The sequence below is a fragment of the Micropterus salmoides genome, unplaced genomic scaffold, assembly GCF_014851395.1.
Source record: "Micropterus salmoides isolate LMB-PRFRI ecotype aquatic unplaced genomic scaffold, ASM1485139v1 Ms_hic_scaffold_20, whole genome shotgun sequence".
Lineage (NCBI taxonomy): Eukaryota > Metazoa > Chordata > Actinopteri > Centrarchiformes > Centrarchidae > Micropterus > Micropterus salmoides.
In genome coordinates this window covers 17,521,925-17,535,019 of record NW_024041151.1, presented here as the reverse complement: position 1 = coordinate 17,535,019, position 13,095 = coordinate 17,521,925, and the positions used below count along the sequence as shown (strand labels likewise).

At 39.3% G+C, this 13,095-nt stretch overlaps 1 pseudogene; it reads right to left on the bottom strand.

The window, feature by feature from the left end:
• Positions 1-361: 361 nt before the first annotated feature.
• On the bottom strand, positions 362-7,535 carry LOC119914173 (annotated as a pseudogene).
• Between the last annotated feature and the right edge of the window lie 5,560 nt (positions 7,536-13,095).

Here is a 13,095-nt window from a genome sequence, read left to right as displayed (position 1 = left end):
GTCTCCGAGTTCACATCTAGGAACTTTGTCTTCAAGTGGTGTTTCGAGTTTCCATGGAACGCAGCATGTCTCTGTGCTCCAGGATGCTTCCCACTTAAATGACTGTGAGCTGCACTTTATCGGAGGTACTGAAGTGAACATTTGTGTAGATTTGTAGTGAGATTTATCCCTGATCACAGGTGTTTTCAGCTAGTGATATTTATCATTTTATCTATATTTTTTTTCCTGATTTCAGTGTCTTTTTTGCACAATCAGAGCTCATGCCATAATGCTCTGTATTTTTGTCCTGTTCATACTGCCATTAGACACTAAATAAGCCAAATGTGACAGCAGTTAATTAAATGTTGGAAAGTCTTCTCTCTTTTTTTGTCTTTAAATTTATTGAATGCAGAAATACAACAGATATGAAAGTTACAGTAAAACAAACCTCACAGACAGAACACAACACACATCATTTTCAAGGCGTGCTTCAATCTCATCAGTGCATATAATATTCGCAATAATCAGTAAATCCCACAATCAAAATTGGCTACTGACAAATCCAATAGACTGCACGCTGTAACAGAGTTTAACAAATGTACTGAAGTAATATTTAATGTTGTAAATGTGTTAATTTTTCATAATGTGTACAGTTGGATGGTGTGCCCAAGTCTGCTCAAAGTTATTTATCAATAAAAGATATTATAGGCTATAACCCGATTAATGGAAACAGATCATAAAGCAGACAGATGGTCCTGTCGCTGGCCTCCAGCCACACTTTGTCTCCTGTCTCCAACCACTACTGTGTCCCCTTATGACAAGGGGTGACCTCCCTTGAAACTGCCCAGCACCAGCTTGTTGTTAGTCCACACTACTGCACTGATGAAGGATTGCAGAGGAAGCTAAACTGATAGAGACCCGGAATGGCACATGTAAACTTGGTGCTGTAATGGTTCTCTTCATTGTAGGTGACATGACAGAATGAATTCTGATTCTTGCCCAGGTGGATAGAGAAGGCAGATTGTGGCTATGAGGCTTTGATGTTGGGTGGTGGCAGTCCAGGAGGCCATCTTGGGCTAGGGGCTTCTACTAGATCTGCAGAGAACCAAAAGTATAGATTACTTCAAAATCTTTGAGATACTTTTATTTTTCTAATACTTTTTTTAATCAGCTTGTTTCAAGAAGTTTCTAAAACCAGCTCTTTCAAACACATTAATGCATCAGTAACAATAACCCTATAAATATATGTGATGAAAGACAGGGGCCACTGGCATAGTGACTGTACTTTAAGTACATTTTACTGATAAAACTTTAGCAACTTAGATCAACTTAATTATTAATGCCTCGTGTTTTTATATCTCGTCTTAATGCCTTCTTAAACACTTGAGTTGCCTGTTGTTGAAAGTTGATAAACAAATACACTTGGTTTGCTTTATGATGTTGACAAAGTATTTTAAAAGACAAAAGGTTAAAAGTGTTGCTTTCATTTTTGTTAAAGCTCCTGTGTAAAAAAAACTAAAAATCTAAGCTGAACAGCACTGATTAAGCCTTTGTTGTTTGTGGATTTAAAAAAGTAGGCATGCAAAATCCTGCTGTTTGCTGTTTTTTTCTATACTTACAAATGTATTATGCTGAAAGTTCTTTGTTACCTTTTTAAAGAATGCATTCAGAATAAAGTATTATTATAATCACATTCTTTCTAAAATTTATGTCTGACTTGATATGGTGTGGTATGTGTTAAAATATGCAAATTAATTTAGCATTTTGAAGCTAATTAGAATAATTATTCCACACTATATTCAATGTTCAAAAGGCTGAAGAGACAGATCATATGCACTTTGAGAAGATGTAGCTTTATTGTGACTACCGTACCACTTGCACTTGATAACCAACCTCTCTTCTACTTACTTAACAGTTTTCATTCAGACCTGCAAGATCAAACACATATGAAGAACGATTAGAGACAGATTCTTTTTTAGAAAGAAAAATACAGTGGGTGACAAATGGTGAATTTGGTGCTGTTTCACCTGAGTTGTTTGTGCAGGGTCACTCCCTCCAAGCTGACAGGTTCAGGCTTCGGATGTTGTTGCAGAAGACGAGCGGGTTTCTGTTTGAGACAATGTTGAAAGGATCCCTGGGGACAGACGTGATACCGGTGTTGTCACAGATGATCCTGGATAAGGTGGCAGTTGACAGAGCAGCTCTCTGACTTGGGGTGAAGACGCCCGGGTTCTCGTACCACAGCCTGATCATTTCAAACAAGAGGAGCAGGGCAATGATCAGCATCAACATGTTCTGTATTTGAAATGCATGTATTTTTGAGATTGTTTTATCAGTATTACATTAATAATATAACTGACTTTGTCACACAAAAAATAAATACATTTGTGTTAGTTGCACTGAACTTTACTTTTAGCTATAATTTATGATCTGTCAAGAGGGGAAGGCAGCAACCAGCTATGGCCTCTGCGCAGTAAACAAATGCTACTGCAGACCACAACCCAGCTAAATAAAAGCATATTTACACCATTTCAGAGTGTATTACAGAAGGCCACAGTTGTAGCTGCTTGCAAACATTTAGATATTTAGCTGAAGTAATGCAGGATGTTATCACGTGTAATAATCACTACAAACTAATACTACTAATACTAAGTGATACAACAAAGAATCATTTTGAAACAATGTAAATTCACTTGATCACTGGTTTCCTGGTTGGTTGCATGAAGAATATAGCAGCTACTGTTCTATAAAGTCTCCATGTGTGTCTAAATCTAAAGTATAACAAATGCATTCAAATGAAGAATGGAATTTAGGTGCATCAGTATCTATTTAAAACACAAACACGTTTTTAGTATAATGTTTATAAGCATGCTAATTGTGCAATTTAAATCAATTGTGTGTAGAATTTACACTGCCCCCCCAATTCTCCTGCAGAGAATTCTCCCATTGATTAAAACATCTGAGATGACTGCACCTATTTTCATAAAGGTTTTCTAAAAAAAAAAACAAATCATGCCTTCACAATCCTACACATACATTACTAAACATACACATTGCGTTCACATACAGACCTGTCACCCAGGCGGATCCTCTGGAACTGTCCTGCAATGAGGCAGGCAAACAGAGGACCCACACGGCCGCCCGGGACTAACGGCTCTGCCACGCCTCCCAGCCAGATGTCGATGTTGTCGGGGGTACCGTAGAACTGCAGCAGCCTGCGGGCCAGGACGTTGTTATTCAACACCCGTGCGAGCTCTTCCTGGTTCTTGGGCTGAGACAGGCCGCAGAACCTGCGCCAGGCGTTATAGCCTAGATGAGTAAACAACAAGAAAGCATGAGGAAAATTAAGAAAGAGATGAAACATCAGAAGGAAAATTTAAAAGGATGAAAATCAGAGTGAGGAGTGTACCAGGCAGGCCGTGGTCACGTGACCTCTGCATGTTGAGAGAGCCCAGGTCCAAAGCCAGATGTTGCACAAACATGAACAACTTCTCCCTCAGAGCATCCACCATCATGTGATCCTGAACGTTCAGTTTAGCGGGACGGTTGATCAAACCCCGGATCAGAGGGTCAATGCCACCTGGAGAGGTAAAATAAATATTAGGGTAACAGTTTAAAACAGAGTGACTGTGAAGCTCCTATATTTCTCTCTCTACAGCTCACCCTCATAGACGACTCTCCAGGGTGTGAAGAAGGCCTTGAACAAAGGGACACTGGGGAACTGAGAGTTCTCTCTGTTGTTTGCATCCAGGCGGGGAATGAATGGCTGGATGGCCAAGTGTGCGAAGCGGTAAGCTGCTGTTGCAAAGACGTTGGCGATGCTGGGGTCGATGTTAGGATTGTAGCCGGGGTAACGGCCAAGCTGGGTACGCATCACATCGGGACCCAAAATGTGTGCCAGATAGTCCCTAAACACAAACACCTGAGAGAGACAGGGAGATTTACATTCAGTAAATTGGCACCTGCTTTAGAGATTAAACAGAATTATGAACACTGGCTCTCAGGTTTAGCTACCTGTGTGTAAGCACCCATGATCTTGCGGGCCTCTTGGTAGAGGGTCTCGCCGTCCCACCGAGGGTTTAGTTTCTTCAGTTGACGTGCAAGGCGGTTATGCTCACGCACAAACAGCGTGTGCAAGGATGTCAGAGCGGTGTTCTCATCCACACGTCCATCACCTTACAGGCAGAAATACACATACACACACACACACACACACACACACACACACACACACACACACACACCAAATAGTTAATCATGATCTTTTCCCAAACTTAACCAAGCAGTTTTGGTGCCTGAACCTAACCACATTGCAACGTTTCACAATGTTAATCATGAAAGTCTAACCGGATGTCACATATTTATTCTTGCTAACTTGACTGCAGAGCCCTACACGTCCAAAAACAACACTACAGCGGGAGCCAGCGGCGACAAGGGGTCTTCACCAAGCGTCCATATGTGATGAGCTGGGAGTGAGAATGTGTTGGATGAGAACGTGTTGAATTTTACTTTAAATGTTAAAAATAAATAAGTAAATCATCAGTAAAGGATCCTGGTTTTCTCACTCTATAGCAAGTCATCAAGATAATTGGTAAAACTTTATTATTCACCTGTCTATTTAGAATTTAAACATTGAATGAATGGAATAACACAATATAATGTAGTTGTATAAGGAGCTTTTAAGCATTTATTAATGTTCAGTAGGCTATTTTCTTTTTAAATCTCATATTGGCCTGTAGACCTATTTTACATAATTAACTGTGTTAAGTCATACTCTCATTCTTTTTGCTAACACACGAGCATCCCGTTGTGGTGTAGATGCTTAACAGCCGTTATAGTTGTTGACAGATACATAACACATTTTACAGCCTAAAAAAAAGATTTTAGACTTTAAGGGCCCGCAGAAAACCTCAAAGTCAATAAAAGTGTTACCAGCTCATTTAGACAGAAAGTAGGTCAGAGGCTAGAGCAGGATATAGGCTTAGAAGAGTTTTCCACAACCTATGGCTTATTAGTGATCTATAAAGCATTAATAAATTATTAATCAGCCATTTGCAAAGCAGTTGATGACTAACCTGCAATGAAACAGGGAACCTCTTTAGCATTCGTGTCATTGGTGATTCTTCTGCGAGTGGCACACATGTTCGCATTGAGAGGGTTGAAGGGCAGCAGCTCACGGCCGTTGTCAGTGAACTCTGTATTGACGCGCAGCAGGCCGGCATCAGAATTAAGGTCGCGAAGAAACTGGGCAAGCTTTTCCTCAGAGCCGTACACCTGGCTGAGATCCAAGAAGGCTGTCAGGGAGTTGATCTGCTCTCTTTTGTTTGGATCTCCGCCAAAATTGTAGGCCGAGTAACCCGTCCCACAAACGGGGGCGGATCTGAACGCAGGGATGCAGCTGTCTTTGTTGGAGGGCAAGCGGGGGTCGCCGGGAGGAATCTGTTTGTGGGAAGGAAAGGCCAAAGATTATAGTGAGAATCTTTTAGTGAAAACAACATCTTAATGTTTGGATTTGAGCTTTGACACCAACCGGGATGGGGATGCATGGCTCAGAATTCTCACAGCTCTCATCACAGTTCAAGCCGTTGCTAAAGGAGCGGATGCTGGGGGAGAAAGGCGTGAAGGAGAGGTCGTGGTCATTCCACTGCCCGAAGAAGGTCACCAACAGAGAGTATTCTGGGTCACTGACCACTCCTGCATCCGTTGTGTTTAGGATATTGTTGGAAACCTGTCGCACCTGAGAGTGGAGGAGAATTGTATAGTTCACATTTGAAATCAGCATTTACAATTCTTATTCAAAGACAGTGTCTGGGATTATTGTACCAGTGGGAGCAAGAAGTTGTTGATTTTTTGGTTTTTGAAGCCTGTCGGCTGGGAGATGCCGTCGTCATATTGGGCAGGTAGCCAACGGGTAAATGGGGTGTTGGAGGCGCCGAGGCGTGGGTTATTTCTAAAAGCAAACAAGAGATGTCCATGTTTAGAAACCCTGCTTGAGAAATCCCAGGGAAGTGTACACATCTTCTGTGGTGTAAGGCCTAAGATGTTTAGGTGCATTTCACAAGCATTTCCTCCTAACGTAAGCAGCATTCGATCTCACAGACCCTGTTTCCACTCAACACAGATTACTTTTTGGAAAGAAACCGTAATATTGTTTTCTCCCTACATAGGTGGGCATTGTTATTCTGGAAACCAAGAAGTCGAAATAGACAGCAAAATCTGATAATGCAGAAATCTTGAAATGTTAAAATTCACCTGGATGCAAAGTTTTTTGAGAAAATGTATCTTAAAATAATGTTTGCATGTAAAAATGTTACTTAGATTAAAAATAAAATGTAATTATAACAATATCTTTTCACACTTGATTGTTTCTCTTACAGGTTGTTGCAGACGCTGGTGATTGTGCGATACTTGTTAAGGTTTGGTGTGGTTCTGCATTGTGGAGGTCTGACTCGAGCAGCACATCCAGTTATGTTGGCAAGCATTTGCAGGTCGACATCAGAGAGCAAATCTGAAAAATTTGAAAAACATTTCATTTCATAGAGTCACAATATGTTTGCTTTCCTGTCAATATTATATGTCTAGTTTTTAAGTACTTTATTATTCCCACATCATTAAACAGTGAACCCCAGACCAGGAAAGTTTGTCACAAAAACAATGTGAGTACTATTTGTGTCTAAGTGCTGTCTCTGATTGGGTGCTGCAGGTCAAACCTGTTGCGTTGAGTGAGCGTTTGTGCACATGATGAACCCTCTCTTGCAGCAGACGGAGGGTTTGTGCCATGTAGTCTGCAGATCTCACAGCTGAGCGTGTGTCACCGCGAGGCTGCTTCAGGAGACGAAGAGCATCATGAGGACTCACCACCTCCTTGCGGACTCGTTTCAGACTCCTGGAAGAGAAGAAGTCACACAGTCGAACAATAAAGTCCAAATTGTGAGGTTCTGTAACTTTTTCTTGTAATTACTGAGACAGAGTTGCTGTAATTAAATAAAGAAATAGCTTTTCAGCAAATGTGTGCTGAATTAATTTGAAAGATGAACTCACTCTTCTCTGGAGTACTTGTAGCATCATCCACGATTTTCTTTGCCTCCCGAAAGCAGCTTTGAAGGAGAGGACTGCCGAGATATTCTCCTGCAAAGAAACAACACATTTATTAAATTGTTCACCAATTATGACAAAATTGTCCAAATTTTAAATTTAACCAGTGATGTGACAGACAAATTCAGATAAAAAAAGAGAATCAGAAATGTGTCCACTATGTGAGGGATGCAGCCTACCTGCTGGTTTAGAGTGAGCAGGCACCAGGCAGACACCCAGCACAAGAAGGACAGAAAAAATCATCTCTAAAACACAAACAGTCATAAAAACCAAAATCTTTCTATTTGTTAAAAAGCACCTGGTAACTTAAAAAATATGTGAACATCCCAAAAAAAAAAAAAAATCTAATCTTATTACCTGTATCTGTGAGTATACCCGTGAAAACTTCAGATGCTCTTGGGAGATCTGGAGTTAGCGATGTTGTGTCTAACATTGTGACCTGCTTTATATTCAGTGTGAGGCCCTGAGGCCTCGCCCTTGGGGTGGTCCAGGTGACTCTATAGACAAGAGCAGTTCCTTCTTCCTTCTCTCTCTGTTGAAGGAAATATTTTATTCCTTATCAGTTAGTGTTTCTCGCAAACTGATAAGATTGATATTCTTATTTGTTGAACTATATAATAAGTAGCATAACAAGCAGCTGCTAGTGGTGGTAGTGATAGTGGTCATCATGGTAACATTGACAGTCATTCTACTGTACTAGTAGGCCTACATTAGCATTTGCTGTTGGATTTTTACTATTTTACCACTGATTTCTGTAAGAATTTTTGGGGGGTATGTCACTAGTGTACCGATAGCTGTTAGTAGAGAGATGGCCTTACAGTTTGTGTTTTTCTTTTCCTTTTTTTGTTTTCTGATGTTGCCATGTTGTGGCTGATGGCCTACAGTGTTACCACACACAAATGGGTTGACTTGAGAAAGTCTTTGAAAAGAGGAAGGAAGTGAAACTTCTTCCAAATGATGGGGAATCAATAACTGCAAAAATTAATTAAATTTTTTTTTTTACCTTTTTGAGGTTAGGAGTTCAAACCAGTCACTTATTATCTTTGTGTGTTAACCACAGAGCAGCACAGGAACATTTATTATTATAACATGTATTTGTGAGACAAATGAGGAAAAGGAACGTTTACCTTGAAACTGTGTGTGTTTGAGTGGCTCCAATCGCATTTTTGTAGTTGCAAAACCAGGAACAGAGGTTTGAGAAGTTCATTGGCCTGTGAAAAGCTAATTTTCACTGATACAGTAAATCAGATGCTTGAGAGAGTATACAAGGTAGTTTATTAGTCATTATACAGCACAGGGCTGCACACAAACATATTAAGTGTAGGCCTATATTAAAATATGGTTACATATAAAATAAAACAGTATACACAGTTATTTACACAGGCTACACATTTCACAGTGTGGACAACCTCTCCTGCTGTTTTTGTCTTGTTTTTACTTGCTTTTTAATTAGTTAAATTTAATTTACAAATTTGGACCAGTATGGCAACATTCACTTCAGTAGACATGTTGAAATGTTGAGGAATGGTGAGAAGTAAATAGAGAAGTGTTTACTAAAGTGAGTGCAGGTGATGAAAAATAACTTTTTTCTTATAAATTTCAATAAGAGTTCGGTTTGTCTGCTTGGTAACAAAGTAAGGGGTCACTTTTCTGCCTGCAGATCATGGATTGCAACATCCACTACAGGAATGTTGCACTAATCATGTTCTCCTTTAAAGGAAGTCAAAAAGCAGAAATTAACAGCAATGGCTGAAACATAGTTAGTCAACCTTACAGTTTAGCAAGAAATTATATTTCTCCAGTTGGTTGGTTGAGCTGCTGCTTGTGTGTGTGCGTGTATGTGTGTGTGTGTGTGTGTGTGTGTGTGTTTTTTGACAGGAGCGGGCTGTTGGGAAACTCTGCTTTTACAATCAAAAAATGATTCTGCAGTCATAAGAACAAGAATTTTATGCTTAATGGATCCAAATTGGAAAACACCAGGTTTTTTAGGCTTTAACAATGCCTCATAGTTCTCTTCATTTGTGTAATTCCTCATTGTCCAGGAAGCAGAGCTGTTTTGGACAATGCATGAGTCATTTATGGCATTTATGAGAACAATAACTTAGTACACAAAGTTTTACTGTAAATACCTCACCTTTGCAATGAACATAATAAGGAAGCAGTGAGTTTGGCACTGGAGACAATAAAGTCAAGGCGTCAGGCTCCGCAAGGAGTTTGCAACATTCAGGAAATCTTATCCTATTACTAATCAGGTTGTTATCAGTCTCATGCTAATTTTTAAACCACTTCAGTTGAACCTTATTTTATGAGGGGGTGGTGATGGCGCAGTGGCTAAGACACTTGCCTTTGGTGTGAGAGACCCAGGTTTGAATCTACTGTGAGAAACCAATGTGTCCCTGAGCAAGACACTTAACCCCTTGACCTCTGACATACTTAGCAATTGTAAGTCGCTTTGGATAAAAGTGTCGGTAAGTGTAAATGAATGTTTATAAAAAGGCTTGATGCAACTTGCACAAAGCAAATAAATACAAAGTAATATTAAACAACATCAGTTCTGCACTAAACATCCATGGATAAAGATATTAGACAGACTTTAAACTTCCCCTATAGGGGATCAATAAAAGAACATCTTAACTTATTTTATCTAACAAATATCAGCTGGCACAAACAGTGGAATAGTTTTTCACTTTCATGTGAATACATGTACTTGTTCTTAAGCCTAGCAACACTTTGTTCAACAGGTTTAACATCTAGCATGTTTACTAAGGCATTAAGAAATATTTGGGCCTTTTTATTGTCAGGGTTAGGGTGAGCGCAAATCAGGAGAGAGCCCAAATGCAAGACACTGAGAGCAGAGATACAGTTCCAGGGTTTGAATCCATAACATGGAAAAGGCAAAACAAGTCCAAAATCCAAAAACGACAGCACAGCAAAAGAAAGAACACTGTTCCTACGACAATGACCAGACGGGGACTGAACAGAAACACCAAACATACACCAGGGGCTAATGGACAGGCAGGAGCAACACAGGTGAGAGGACTAACGAGACAGGCAGGCAGAGGGATTACTGGGGGAAAGGCCTTTTCTCCCACTTCTCAAATTCATCTCAGGAGAAACAACCATATAAAATCTCATTTAGGCCTTATTTTGATCAAAACAAGAGATCTCTAAATGATCTTAAATAAGTCAAATTTTAGTCTCCTGAACATTGGACCAGCTCAAAGAAAACTCAGCTATGACTCCTTGGATCACATGATTCTTCTCAAATATGTCTCAGTTTTCTCATGTTGGCCTCAGGAGCAAATAACTCATCTCTGTCTTACTCGGATCAAAAGATGAGATCTCTACAGTACCTTAAAAAAAGTGTAATTTCATTCTCCAGAATGTGGATCAGAAAAAAAGCTCCAAGATATTTCTCAGTTTTGTCTTAGTGACCCCACTTAGAGGTTATTTTATTCAAGTAATTTACTTACGTCAAATGTTGAGGTACTTGCACTGGAGTATTTTCTTTTTATGGTTGTCGTACTTTTACTCCCCTTAATTTCAAATCATTTCAATCAATTATTGTTAATTATCTGTTACTGAGAAAAATAATAAAATACATTTTGACATTGAAAATAGTGCACTTTCAAATTTCATGTTTTCCAATTTGTTAAGGTAGTCACAGCCAGCATAACTGGAACACCCAATACTTTGACATGATGTGTAGAGATTAATTCATTAAGGACCGAATGCACGCAAGAACTGAGATACAACATGTATCTGTCATACAGAATAAGCACTTTTACTTCTGATACTTAAGTACATTCACTATGGAATACTTTTATACCTTTTACTTGAGTAGAATTTTGAGGACTTTAATTGTGGATATGGTATTTCTCCTCTTTTAAGTAAAGGAAAATTGTACTATATTTAAACACAATCAGTCTTTCACTCTTGATTTCAGCGAGATGGAACAGCGGCAGTGTTTTGCCCTTTGAACAGCAGAATCGGGGTTCAAATCCAGCTCAGGGTAAGCCTCCAGCAAGGTTCTCCAAGCATAGACAGTAATGTAATAAAAAATATCTCCCCTGTGCTTCTAACTGCTTTTTAGGAGCAATAAGCAAGACATTAATGAACTCAAAAAGATACAATGATGAGATCTGTTACTTCCATTTATCCTATTGCAATCTCAATTCAATATCCATTTGTCTTACCTAAGTCTCAAAAACTCAATCTCTCTTCATCTCATCCTTTTCTCCTAAGGAGGTTTTAGGAGAAACAATTCCGATTGAAGTGATTTCAAAAACATATACCATTGAGATCTTAGTGTTTTCTCTTTTCTTAGTTAAAGAAAAGACTATTCTATTCTATTTTTCCTCTGGGATGTGACATTTATGCCGTTAACTGTATTATTTTATTTTTTAAAACTCCTAATAGTTTATGGTCTCATTTTGTTTTTTACCATGTATATTTCCCTGTTTTCACAAAAACATACTGCATGTAAAGCATGCACACTCCATTAAATTACAAATGATTCTATAAATAATTAAATTGCAAAAAAAGAGAGAACATATCTCAACGTAGACTTCCCTCAGTCCCACTGTGGGGGTTTTCAAGGAATGAGTTGTTGGTAACCATTAAAGGATTGGTTAATGATTCCTTCATGTGGCTTATGAGTCCTCCAGTGTATTTTTCTGCTTAAAAAACATTGAGTAGGCGTGCAGACTATTTTCTTTTAGGAGATATACTATTTCTAACAGGTTTTAATTTAACATCATTCATAGTAACAAGTTACAAAACATTACACCTTTCCCAAAATACAGAGGAGATGACCTCAAGTGCCCTTAATGGTAGCTACAGTGAACAAGTAGTTCTAACAAATTTGGAGAAACCCTTTGAAAGCCTGGTTCAATTGAAACTAGAAAATACAAAAAAAGGATAAATTAACACAGTGGTTCTGCCTAGCAAACATTCAGAGCACCCCTCTGATGAGGCCATTGCAGGTCTATGACATAATAGACAGACAAGTTTCTTCAGGGCAGTAACATGCAACAGGGACATGGATCTCTGCTCTGACAGATGCAGAACTACACGGAAAAAAGTAATGTACAATAACCTGAAAAAATTAAGAAACCGGTGGAACATCACAAGCAGGGAATAGCAGGTAAATGACAAAGTAGTTTCAGGCACAAACAATGAAGTTGTACATGAAGTATTTAAATGGAAAAAAAGATTATGTGTCAGCTACAAATTCTTAAGAGCCAGGTTGTTGTGTCTAGATTGTTTAGCCATGTTCAGGAATTTATCCAGGCATGCAGGGTTTACCACAAGTCTTCCACAAGTTTTACCAGTTTTCCATGACAAAAAGATGGTAAATGTAGATTAAAGTTGAAGTCAAACCAGAAGCAAACTGTGATGAATGTATAATCATATTAAGAATGACAGGAGTGTTAAAAAGAAAGGTTGAAGGGAACAATTACGCCACGACAAATAACATTCAATGTACATACTGTATGGGCATGTGTGTTGTTTTAAGAAAGAATTATTTTTAATCCTGTCCTGCCCTGCAGCCTGGTACGGCCATGTTGTGCCAGGCCGATTTTGCTTTAACAGGGTAGTTTTAACTTTTTTGTCTTTATTATTTATTTAATTATGTATTTACTATCACAGCACTGGCCATGCGCCCCCAGAACTACCGCTTTCCCTCATCGTGAGAGAGCTGGCAGGGGACAGCAGCGGGAGCACCACCCCCACCAAAAAGGGCCCCCGTGAGGAGTGTAAGTATGGGAGTGATTATTTGGTCAGAATTAGTGCTCAAGTCTAAGGGCCCGTGTCCACCAAAGTGTTTTTTGCCAGCTGTAAACGCCTGCTGCTGTTCTGAAAATGCCTAGCTAGAGTGCGTTTTGGAGGCGCAGTGTTTTTTTTTTGAGACGCTGTGGTTCCTATGATACATAATTTCGGTGGAGGCGATGTATTGCAAGTAGGGTAGCCTACTTAATTTTAGTGAATGTAAAAATGTCACCACAAAGTATGTAGGGC